The sequence below is a fragment of the Coptis chinensis genome, chromosome 3 (assembly GCF_015680905.1).
Source record: "Coptis chinensis isolate HL-2020 chromosome 3, ASM1568090v1, whole genome shotgun sequence".
Classification (NCBI taxonomy): domain Eukaryota; kingdom Viridiplantae; phylum Streptophyta; class Magnoliopsida; order Ranunculales; family Ranunculaceae; genus Coptis; species Coptis chinensis.
This window is the reverse complement of record NC_141458.1, coordinates 45,044,843-45,058,077: the sequence shown is the minus strand read 5'-3', so window position 1 is coordinate 45,058,077 and position 13,235 is coordinate 45,044,843. Positions and strand designations below refer to the sequence as shown.

At 32.7% G+C, this 13,235-nt stretch overlaps 2 pseudogenes across 1 annotated transcript; both read right to left on the bottom strand.

Moving 5' to 3' along the window:
• Nucleotides 1-334: 334 nt before the first annotated feature.
• On the bottom strand, nt 335-6,553 carry LOC147509771 (photosynthetic NDH subunit of subcomplex B 1, chloroplastic pseudogene; annotated as a pseudogene).
• Nucleotides 6,554-8,010: 1,457 nt separating this feature from the next.
• On the bottom strand, nt 8,011-10,920 carry LOC147509770 (putative U3 small nucleolar RNA-associated protein 11; annotated as a pseudogene). Its single transcript, XR_015216632.1, has 7 exons — nt 10,432-10,920; nt 10,107-10,298; nt 9,302-9,398; nt 9,109-9,200; nt 8,914-8,993; nt 8,635-8,656; nt 8,011-8,519 (listed from the first exon to the last, which is right to left on the bottom strand). The product of XR_015216632.1 is annotated as a putative U3 small nucleolar RNA-associated protein 11 (transcript).
• Nucleotides 10,921-13,235: the final 2,315 nt, after the last annotated feature.

Sequence of the window (13,235 nt, the reverse complement as noted above, 5' to 3'; positions counted from 1 at the left end):
TGCATAAAATAAGAACATAAATATCTCTAGTAGCAAATAATATGATAGAAAGTTGCTACATCTAAACATCTCTATGACTAACTTTCACATCATACTCAAAAAAAAAAAAAAAAACCAAACCAAACCAAACCAAGTTATGTACTAACCCTCATGGTTTTCTTTTCTTTAGTCTGAAACTGCTCTTCTCCTCTTTGTTGCTTTTGTCTTTGTTTTGGTTTTTCTCCATGTCCTTCATTTCTTTAATATTTTCTTTGAGACAATATATCTTATCTTTGTTGTGTTTATCATCAACCAAACAATCTAGCATAATATTTTTGAGGATGTCGAGTTGATTCTATTTCTCTTCAATCTCTTTTCTTTTCTTCATAAGTTCTTTATAATTGAAGTATTCAAGTTCCTTCTCATGTTCATTCTTTATAAATTGTATTGCGTGAAAAGCTGCTGAATCCTCTGCTTTTGCAACAGAATATGTAGTGCTTCCATCAATTTCTTTAGCTACGACGTCTTCATTGTTAAAGAATAAATCTTTTGGCACCTTTAATGTTACAATGCTTTTGAATCGTCTGTTCTCCAATTCTGTGTTGTAGACCGGATCTTGTTGAACGTTAAGTCCTGCTTCTAGAATTTCCTTTAGCAATTTTTTTTTTACATAAGCTGTAATTTTCATATGCCATTATCTGCAATAAACATAATAAAATTTATAAATTCTTGATCCAATACTCTTTAATATAACAAAAAAAAAAAAGACTTAATCAGTATTTTCAATATGAAATGAAGTCATAAAATAATTGTAAATAATGGAAAAGATGAAGAAAATAGGCTACCTCGTTTTTCGATATGTATAGTGCAATTGTTATATATATATATATATATATATATATATATATATATATATATGTATTTCTAGGTTAATAGATTAGGTTTAGGGTTTAGGGTTGGAAGCTCTAACTTTTAGAAAGGATTCTATATATATTTTATATATATATATATATATAAATTATGTATGTTTTTTTCTCATTAGTGTTTTACTTGGTTTTTTTTTTTTTTCATTGCAAATTTCTACATTTAATGGGATTGAAAAATTTATTTTGTCTAGTAAGTGTTGCCTGTTATATATATATATATATATATATATATATATATATATATATATATGTATGTATGTATGTTTTTCTAGGTTAATAGATTAGGTTTAGGGTTTAGGCCTTGTATAAACCTAATCTATTAACCTAGAAAAACATACATACATACATATATATATATGTATGTATGTATGTTTTTCTAGGTTAATAGATTAGGTTTAGGGTTTAGGGTTGGAAGCTCACTTTTCGTAGGATTCTAGTTTTGTATATATCTTAAATTAGATTTTCGTAGGCCTTGCATATAATGCAATAGCTCACTTAGGGCCCAAGAAATTTGACAAGATACGTTATATCCCGGGTTTTTTAAAGTTTTGGAAAATGACCGTTTTGAAAACACTATTGACAAGATACGTTGTATTTTTTTTTTTTTTTTTTTTTTTTTTTTTTTTTTTTCTCATTAGTGTTTAGAATACTTGGGTTTTTTTTTTTCATTGCAAATTTCTACATTTAATGGGATTGAAAAATTTATTTTGTCGAGTAAGTGTTGATTTATAATTTTTACCTGTCTGCATGTCTTCTACACTGCTTTCTGTATAGCTATTGCATTATATGCAAGACCTTAATCTAATTCATATTCAAAGTATTCTCAATATAATAATAATAATATGTTAGAGGATAGACAAACAAAAAAATTGGCATAATCAATAAACATTAAACTATAGACTAATTTATTATGACATAGTTCCATTTGGTAGACAAAATTTAAACTCAAATTTAAAATAACAATTTCAATAGTGACTAATGTTCATAAATAGTAAGTTTTTATTCATAGTGCTTTGCCTGTCATGCTCTGATGGTTTCTGTGTTGTTGATATAGAAAACTTGTTCATTTTCTAATTCGAATGTCATCCAAGTTGCTTCTGCTAGAGTTAGGTATGTGTAGTATGTTTTTCTGTTTTCATTTTGTTCCATGTGAACCATGTTTTCCTCGTTTCTGGCATATTGTTTCTTTTCTACTGCCTGTAAAAATAAAAGAATTTTTGCTCTTGGAAATCTTCTAGTTTGAAAATTTATCCTGTAGATAGCTGTAATTTTTTTTTATTAATTATCATTTTTTATCTCTAACATTGATTTGTTAATTTTTAACAATCAGTAAATGTAAAACCTATTGATTTACATTTTTAAAAATATTGCCTGTTGCGTAAATTCATCATAAATTTCTCGAGTTTCATTTTGAATACCGGTTGACAAATCTTTTATTCCTTGAGCCAATTCCTTTTCTTTCAATACATCTTTCAATTTCTTCATCAGCATTGAAATCCATTACAATTTCAGGGGTTTTTGTGATTGTGTTAGCGCTGAAAATTATCTGTCTAACCATTGAGTTGTCAGTAGTATCATCTAATCATGTGTACATGTCTGTTGTGATTATTGGTAGTCGGTTGTTAGCCTTCATCTGTACAACAAATGTAAAACTAAATTTTATGTAAAAGTAAATGCAAATGTAGAGAAAAGTAAATATTTCATTAAGTTATGATGAACTATAGATAATTCAAATCGAAAAAAACTAAAACATAAATTTTATGTATCTAACACTATGATAATCCTCATACAATAGAGAATTCAGCTAGAAAACAACTAAAAAAATTAAATTTGATGGATCTAACACTACGCTAATCCTCATCCAATTGTGATCAATTTTTTGGAATGCTTAAGTAGTCCATTTCCCAATTTGGTCCTCCTATAACCAATGCTTCATTTATTGCCTTCAAATAGGCATTTTCTTTTCTCAAATCCTCATCAACATTCTTTGTCTCTTCCCTTGAGCTGCTTCCTCCACTGTTGTTTGAAGATGAGCCGAGGGGGGGTCCTGTGGAGAACGCCAGTTGGGGAGGATCCCATATGACTGCTAGTATTCCAACCTTTAGTATTAATTATTGCCTTCAAATAGGCACTTCCTTTTCTCAAGTGTTCAATATATTGATGAAGTTGTTTTTCTCTAGTATTTGCTTCATGCAGCTCTTCACGTTTAGTAATGACTTCTTTGTGGTTGGTGTCTAAAACCTCAAATTTGTATATCTACTGTAGAAAGTAGATAGCGTTTCCTGCAACCGCATTTTCTGAGTCCACTTTCTTAGCTTGATACGTCCCCGGAAATGATTGGCTTATAGGATAATTAGGATTTTTGAAGATTTCTCTCATTATCGGCAAATTTATTATGACATCTACATCATATTGGTTGTTTTCAATCTTTGATATGTAAGCTGGTTCTCCATGAATTTTTTCCTTGATGAGAATTTCCCTCAATGCCGTCTTTAGTGAAATATTGTGTTTGGTTTCATACTCCATGAGCTGCATTTTAAAAATTACAATATCTAATGATTTGGAATGTTATAGTAACGACAACAAAATGTTTTGTAGTTTGAATGGGAATAGTTACAAATTGTCAACCAATTGGTGAAGAAGTGTTTTGGTTGAATGAAGAAGGTAACATTAATAACCGGTCATTTGTCAATAATTTAGGTTTATTTTACACTAACAATGGCAATTTGAAACCTTCAAAGCTTCAGGCAAGCTATTTTTATCAGTACAGAGAATTTCTTATTATCCAGAAATATCCAGTCTCACCATTTATCGAGTTACACAAAGTTGAACTTGTTCTTTCTTAATTTTCCATTTATTAACTTCTTCAACATTCCACTTATGTCAGGGCTTATATATAGTAATTTGCTACTTTTAAAACATGCATTATTTTAGGTTTTGTTTTCTTGAAGGCTCTTTAACTTTTTTGCAAACTCTGTGGGAGGATACTAAATCTGAGTCAAAGTGGGCTATAGTGAATAGGTGCTACTTCCCTACGGACCATCCTGATGTTGTTGGCATACCATGCTCTCTTGAAAACAATGAGGTACATAAAACTTGAATTTGTTTTGCATTCAATCTTTGTTGCTTATACTTTTTGTGTGCTCCTTGTTTCTTTGGTTGGTTGGGTGTTTTTTTTATTATTTATTATTTTGTATTTTTAGTTATTGCATTTGAATTTTTTTGGTACTGTTGTTATCTTATACAGATGTATCTATAAAGGTATCTACCTCTTAAGAATAACAACTTTACTATAGGTCTATGAATTGAATCATGGTAGCATTATAAGGGTTGGCTTAGTTCAGGGTCCTTGTGAAGTTCTTCCTCCAAATAAGTTTAAGGAAGAGAATCAAAACAATGGACTGCGACCGACCTGTTTTCTTGTGCAAGTATGTCCCTCTCTCTCCCATACACACACTCACCACCACCACCACCACCAGACACACGTTGAAAGGAATAAGATTGAGAAATTTGAAATGAAAAGAAGTCGCGATTGTTAGCACTTTATTTTGACGCTGATCTCCTAACTAAAATTTTAGGTTATACTAATCTTTTTCAGAAAAAAATGGTTAGCAGTTTGAATAATTGTGGGCTGTTTGTTTGGCAAATTGGCACCCTTAATTGGAGATAATGTTTAGCATGGTTACAAATTTTTTATTTGACATTTTGAATAAATTTGTATTAAAATGTTTTATAGTGAGGATTGATGATTTTATATATACACAAAAATAGCCTAATCTAAAATTTGTAAGCATACTAACGATCATGAGGTTCTTTACGTGTCAAGTATATATGTGCCCCTGGGAACCCATTCCATTTAAAACTATATATATCAATGAGGTATCTTTTTGAATTAAAAGAATAATAATAAAAAAAAAAAAAAAAAAAAAACCGTTACAGGCTTACGCTAATATCTCATGTGTTTAAACTTTAATATTAAAATTTTTGTTTTTATCATCAGTTGAATAATCAGCACCTAGGCCCCTATATTAACCTCTAGCTATGTTATGTATATATTATATTTTTCTTTAGAGGCTCAAGAGAAAAAGACAGAGAAATCAAAATACTACTTGATGCTTCATATCTAATGAACTACATGAGGTGCGAAGCATTCCTGTATAACAACATGAGAAATCAACAAAATTATTAAATAAGATACTGGAAAAAAAAATAGTTTACCTTATCTTTTTTTTTAACTCTTTATGAAGCCTTGATTGAATATCTTCTATTGTATGCAATAAAGAAAAGAAAAAGAACTCAGTTAGATATGTAAAACTAATGTATTGAATTCCACATGTAAATCAAAATAAAAAAAAAAAAAACTAAAAGTTTACCTGTGTTTTTTGTTTTGTGTTAGGCAGATCATTGGTTTTGTATATATATAGGTTTGTTTAGGTTAATTGATTAGGTTTTCTTATGTCATTAGAAGTTTAGTATTAATAGGATTCTTATTTTGTACGTATATATATCCATAATTAGTGTTTTTGTTTTGTGTTAGGCAAATCGTTAGTTTTGTATATAGATAGGTTTGTTTACGTTAATTGATTAGGTTTTCTTATGTCATTAGAAGTTTAGTATTAATAGGATTCTTTGGGTTGAAGAAGTCCTTATGGTGGTGGGAATCCAATTAAGTCAGATTGTTTTGGATTTTTATTAGTAGGCTAAACCAATTCTAAGTAGTCCTGGGAATCAGAAACAACTATATATTTTCCTTTCAATGGTGGCACTGGATGCCTTGCTACTTTATTACGTGGTCTGCCCAACCACTCGAGCATCTGAGCATACCTGCATGAATAAAGCACAATAATCTATTTTAGATAGAACACTAACTGTAAGATCGAGAAAAGCAGGACTCACATCCCTTGGGCTTATTCCTGACTCACATCCTATACCCTCCGTCAGATAGATTCAAACTATCTGGTGTGAATTTTTCTGATAACATCAGTCCAGCTCCTGGTGCATTTACATTTGGGTAGATATAACTGACTCTCTCGTTAACTGTAGTCATGAATAAGAATGTTGCATGTCTAATTCCCGCTAGTTTAGTAGATAAGACCTTGTGATAGTACCTACCCTGTCAATAAAAAAGAAAGCATGTACTCTGATTGTACTCAAATGTATACTTCCCCCTTGGAAATGCTATTACATCTACTTGAACACCTGGGTACCTGTCCTTGATCAATTGAATTGCAGGAAAAAAAGTAGGTTTTCATAAACGCCAGGCCACCTGATATTACACAACAACATCTACGTACATCTCCAATTATTTTTTATCCCAATAAAGCAATTTCAACATTGTATCCGTAGGGGAACTTGAGGAAGCCATATGGATTGTTAGGATTTTCAGGTGGCCTTGGATCTTCATCTTGCTTTCCTTCGGAATATAGTGAGCCCCTTTCCATTTTAGGGTCCTCTCCATAGTCATAGGGATCGAGCCATGGGTTCTTTTTCTTGAGGTTAACTGTCGCTGTTGGTCTTTTATGGCAATGATGCTTCTTTGTAGATGGATTTAAGTAGAAGGAAAGATTGGTGAGTTGGGATGAGGAAACTGAAGGTGAGGAAGATGTGAGAAAAGGTGGGATGGGTTGGTGTAGCAAAGAAGTCGACATTAAAGATAATATTCAGCTTCTTTTTTTTTCCTGATAGTCTCTTGAAACTTTATTTCATATTTGTGTAGTATATGTTGGATTTGAATGTGTGGAAGAGGGTTGGACTGGTTGGATAGCAACACTTATGTTTTTTGAGTTTCCATCTTGATTGAAATCCTTCAGAGTGTTAATTCAAATAGTAGGAGCTGCTTTCCATATAGATTTATACCAAGAGATAAGTAAGTCTAACCACTGTCTGAAGTTGGCAAACGATTGTGAATCAATTCTTATAGTTGCCATAGACCCATACTACATACATCTAATGCACTCATATTCATTGAAGAGGTGCATATCTGTCTCAAGAAACTTTTGACAGAAGCAACATGTCAAGTCTCATTGAGGCTTCCTAGTCTGAAGAAGGGCACCAATAGGAAGATAGTATATGTAAGATTTCCAGAGAAAAAGTTGCAGATTTGCATCTGCTCTTAATTGCCAGATTCTTCTAATGGATTTAAAACTGAGTGAAGAACTCTGAGCATAGGAGAACTCATTACAGAGAAGGTTATAAGTTGTTTTAACAGTGAAATTGCCTTTTGAATGACCTAGCCAGATTAGGTCATCTTGGTAATCATTAGGTCTAATATGCATTAGACTTATGATGTGTTTAATGAAGAATGGAAACAATTCTCCAATCCTAATTAAATTCCATGTCTTGGACAATGGATTAATGATGTGGCTAACTCTGAGTGAGTGAAGGGTAGTGTCAGTGGGTTTATAGTTTTCCAGAGTGAAAGGCTTATTATTTAAAGTCATCCAAGGATCATTAATTAAAAAGATATTGGATCCATCCCCTACTGAACGACATGAATGATCCGTAATGATGTTGAGATACAAACAAAGGCCCCTGCAGTAAGATAACAAACTATGGATCTTTCACATACTCTCTAGCCAAATTTACTCCTCCCTTGATCAGATTGGCATTGCGAATGTTTTCGTCTACTTGTCCTTTAATGAGTTAGAGGCACTACACCAAAACAGCTTTTTTGTCTATGGATCTTTCACATATTTGTGACGCTAAATAGGTCACAATTTAGGCATCTCAATTTGCGTCACAAAAATATATGACGGCATATTGGCATCAGTAATTTGTGACGGCATTTTGGCGTCAGTAATTTTGTGACGGTATTTTGAATTTGTGACCGCATTTTGGCGTCAGTAATTTTGTGACGGTATTTTGAATTTGTGACGGCATTTTGGCATCATTAATTATGTGACAGTATTTTGAATTTGATACGCCATTATGTCGTCAGTAATTTGTGATGGTATTTTGAATTTGTGACGGATCATATTTTTGTTTTGCTTTTTAAAAAAACATAATAATGCACCTGCTGCCATATATTTAGAAACTACCTGCAAGTGCTCTAATCACTACTATACAATTGTTTCCATTCTACATCCACATCTGATTACCACACAAATAAAAGAAGAAATCTTGTATTAAAAATATTTAATATATATAACATTGTATTCTCAACAAACAATATAATTGTAACCCTGCTACATGTGTAGTCCCACATAGTAAATTTCACTCAACAATTGTATTAACACGCCTACACTTACAAAGAACCAGTTCTAACACTTACAAGGAACCAATGGACAACGACTTATAAAACGACAAGAAAAACCAACCCACCATAGTTTGTCTTCATAGCCTTCTTTTGAACTTCTCTTAGCCAAGCTTAATGCAGGCTCACTGCCGAATCTAACATTGAAGAATTGACTCTATACATACTGCCTTGTAACAAACTTGAATTGCTCCTTGTAACAAACTTGAATTGCAGAAGAAGCTTTACAGATCGAAGCTTCGATCCTTTACGGTTGAAGAGTGAGACTGCATCAAAATATCAAGCTTTTAGCATAAGTGGGCAGAGGCCAGCCATTTTACCTTATTTGCATTGAAAAGCCTTGGATTTGTAAGACGGGTAATCTGGGTCAAGAGAGAAGAAGAACAATGAATATGAATAGTAATGATATGATCAATTAGGGCTAGTACAGAAAAATAGAAAACAGACTTAGTATGAAGGCAACATAAGAATATAAACCTGACCTCCCGATTGCTCAACGCTGGAAAAAAAAAAAAAAAAAAAAAAAAAAAAAAAAACCCTAGTTCAAAATACTTTACAATGAATATGTGCATCATGAAATCCCTCTATTTTAGTGGCACTTAGGAAGTTGAACTCCCTTTTGTATATTACATCCTAGAAGGACCATCTTACCTCATATCATTAGTCCCTAACATAACACTAATGCTTAGGGGCACATATTCCATATTCTATAGAAAAAATATCTGGGTTGAGCTGCGAAGAGCAGGAAGCACAAACCTGTCTTCTGCATAGTAAATGTGTTTATTTGTGAGCTGATTGTCTAGGGAATGCAGCATGGAATTCAGTTTTTCAATTTTCTGCAAAAAGGAAAAGGAAAGGAATTAAAGCAATCAATAACAAACACTACTGTATAATAACACTAAACAAACTATGTAAGACACCAGCTCCTTAGTTAATAGTAATCTCAGTTACCTTCTTTTCACTCTGTATTTTCTGGAAGACATAACCACTATCTTGGGTTTTCATCAGCACAAGTTCTTCATGAGTGTATTGTTTTGGTGCCAGTAATAAAAACACAAAAAACCAGTTTAAATGAGGAGTCAAGGAGAAACAAGCAAATGCATATATCTTAAGAACTTGAAACTTAAAAACAAGAGACAAGTATATTACTCTGATTTGTGTACTCCACCCACAGTTTTGGACTTAATCATCTTATAGTAAAACTCATCCGAGTTTCTAAACGATGCCTTCTCCTTGAGTTTCTGCACAACCAACCAAAAACCAAAGTAAAACTCATCCGGGTTTCTAAACGATGCCTTCTCCTTGAGTTTATGTACAACCAACCAAAAACCAAAGTTATTATTAACATCGTTTAATAATTAACGTGTTAGACAAAATTGTTTTCATATTATATTTCAAACTCCTCATGTCTCCAAATTTTACTTTGGAAGAAATAAGTCATAAGTGAAACTCAATCTGGTCAGGACTTATTCATGATAGCAACTCAATCTGGTGTCCCAGCAAAGTGAGGCCATTATTAGGCTAAGCATATTCCTAATTATGGTGCCAATAAGGAATAAGCCAGAGAATGGGTAATTTCCTTCCTGCCTCACTGTTGATAGGACTAAGCACTCATATAATGAAGAGGAAAGTTCAGGGTCTTCGTGTGAATTATGCACTTGCCTAAAAGAGATATAGTTGAGGTTGACCAATTTATTGATTGTTTTGGTAAAACATGAATTACTCCCATTTCAATTAAAGTTTGATCTAGATATGATATCAAATCAGTGTTCATATATATAGTTCGGAAAGGAATCATGGTTATCATAAAATCTTCAAGCATATACCTATCAATATATAAGAGCAAGGTCTCGTCAACTCTAATGAAGATCCATCACACGCTACATATTCTTAACAAAAATATATTTGTACTACATTTCCTGTCCGAAATACCTTTGCAAGTCATATACCTGAATCGTAACACTGAATATGTCCAATTGCATCACCAACTGCCAACCGTGCATGTTAACGAGTCCATTCACAGACACCATTGGAAATGCACGAATTCCATGAAGGCCGCTGCGGAGCTCCGGAGGAAACTTTTTCGCATGACTGAGTTCTCAAGGCTATTTCATGCAGAATAAAAACAATTACCTACAGATCTGTCATAATGTCTGAGTAATCAAGATAGAGAAAATCAAGAAAATAAATTATCAACATTAGATAGGCAGATAGGGAATCAAATTAATAGATGAACTTTATGGTATATATGCACTTACAAGGAAACCAAAATACCTTTATATAGTTTCCAATTATATAGTAAGTTCACCAAACTTATGATTTGAGCCTCCACATCAGTTGGTGCTATGAAAGAATTGCACTTTGACTACTCAGTAATATAAACAGAACTAGAGCTATCAATCTAGTCACCAAGAAAACCACCTTCCCCAAGCATTTTCCATTCTATTGTTGGTCCAACTTTCCATGGGCATAAAAATTCTATACGAAGAATAAATTTGTTCATTTGACGAAAAATAATAGAAATGTTCACATTAAGAGGATTACAAACAGCAGGGACAGCAGGGATCTCACACGGCAGTTCAAACTTGAATGTGTCATCTGAACCTACAACTTTATACACTAGTCCAGCACCACTACTATTCCAAACAACAAAAAAATTTCTACAAATCCTTTAGGTTTGTAGTCTGTATATAATGCCTCACAATATTTGTCCCAAACAAGAAACATACCCCCTATAACATGAGACTGCAAGAAGACCATCACCACAAAGGGGACCATCTAATATAGATATCACACTAATAGCAATGCCACTATCTACTAATCGAAATATATAATGAGTCCCATATAGAAGCACTAAGACCCTTCCCTGGGATGATATTGATACAACGGAATCCCATCCATTGAACCTTTGTTCAGAATGGGCATCATGTTATGTGGAGAACTTTTATGCAATTTGGTTACACCATCCCCATATTGGTCAGACTCATCCAGTAATATTGCATGCATTTTATCAAGAACATCAACCAATACCACAGATGATGTACTTGCCAGATGGAATTGCAGCCATAAACTTCAATTCTCCTATAGATAAACTCCCATGAAAGACAATCCGCACAACATCTAGGCTATAAGGATCTACTATAACCACAATACACATTGCCCAAGCCCTTTTCTATGAGGTTCTCTATCAAACTTAATCTTGTTGTTTCCAACATGCTCCATGTTCTAAAAACTACAATGTCCAATTATATTGCAAACATTATTATATATGACCAAATTTCATCCATGTCATTATTGTATAGAAAAAAGTATATACAGTTATACCTGTAAAGTGTCCTCTTTTTTGTGGAAGGCTTTTTCACGTTAGACATAATCTTTGTGCTTTTCAAGGAATCCAAACTTCCTCCTTGCTTTTCTGCAGTGAAATTTCAAGTAAATATCGAAACTTTTGAATACAATGAATTGAAATAGTGATATTGGAGAGAAAACTTACAGTTGAGCTCGTTCTTTGTATAATTGGGCTTTTGAATACAATAAATTGAAATAGTGATATTAGAGAGACGTAGAGAAGAAACCCCAGTGACGATTGAAAAGAGGGAGATTTAGTGCTATGTTTTTTTGCCCTATTTTCAGTTTTATTTTTTTGTTTTTCGATCGAGTGGTTTTGAGACCACTTTATCCACGATAGGTGTAATTTTGGGAAAAACATGAACAGGTGGAATTCGAATAGATCGAGAAAGGTGGAGAAGAAGGGTTTCTCATTTGGTGTTCTTAATTTGAGGTCGAGAAGAAATCGAAGTCTTTGGACACAGTTTCGTGTTGACGCCTCGTCTTGTCACACATGCCCAACACGTGCGTTTGTATCTTAGTGAAATTAAATCTTTGATGCCACCTTGTCGTTAGTATATTTTCTAAACATTTCTTAAAAAAATTAAATGAATTATTTGATTAATTGTGATGGCAAAACCCACACAGTGACGCCATAATGGCGTCACAAATTTTCTGACGCCTATTTGGCGTCACAAAACAAAAAAAGCCCCTGTCACAAAAAAGCTGTTATGGTGTAGTGAGGGTCCTATTTCTCTCTTTGTAAACCTTTAATCAGTAAACTTCGCAAACAACAAAGGTTTGTGCACATACACTTGCACTATTTCCTACAAAGAGAAATAGTAGCTGAATTCCTTCATTTGTTATAAGTACTTCCACTTGCACTATTTCCAACAAAGAAAAGAATAACTGCTTATTCAATATTGAAATTGAAAACTAAAATTCAAGAAAGTATTTCTACCTTAGGAAGTCTCCACAGTTAAACTACTGTAGATGCATCCATTCAAAGTATTGATATACTAAAACAAAAAGTAGTGGAAAATGAAGCATAATAGCGACAAAGATAGGTAGATTATTAAAAATCCTCAACTGAAAAAGATAGTTCAATGAAATAATTACTTAAATCAACGAAACAATAACTCACCTAATTCTAAAAACTACTATTTGTTTTCCCATTCACTCTTCATAATTGCCTTTAGATACTCAATCTTTTCTTTCATATTGTTAATTTGTTCTTCCTGAATTTGTATCCATTGATTTCTAAGCATGTCGTTCTTTTCTACAATCTCAAGTTTGTTGCAAATTTCTTCTATTTGTTCGTAGTTATAGTCTACTACTTCGAAGCCTATCTCACTGCGCAGAAAATCAATTGCTTTCTTTAATGCTGAATTTTCTTAATCTTCTAGAGTTGTTGTTGAATTTCCTTCGAATTGGTGATTGTCTTTGATGTTAAACATTCAGATTGGAACATCAATTGATATTTGACATCTGTATTGATTTTCTCCCAATATTTTGTTGTGAAATTCTGGGTCGTCCATCTTTAATATTTTGGTGCAGTACATCAGCATATCTTTGAAGTTTTGAGTGATAAGTTTTTGAAATTGATTTCACTGCATAATTTCATAGATAAATTTATAGTTAGTCAAACACTTAAAAATTAAAATTAACCAAACAAATATGAATTTTGAATTTGTTTACCTTTTTATTAAATATGTTGAGACTCGAGTACGGTTCTTCATTCTCCTTGATCA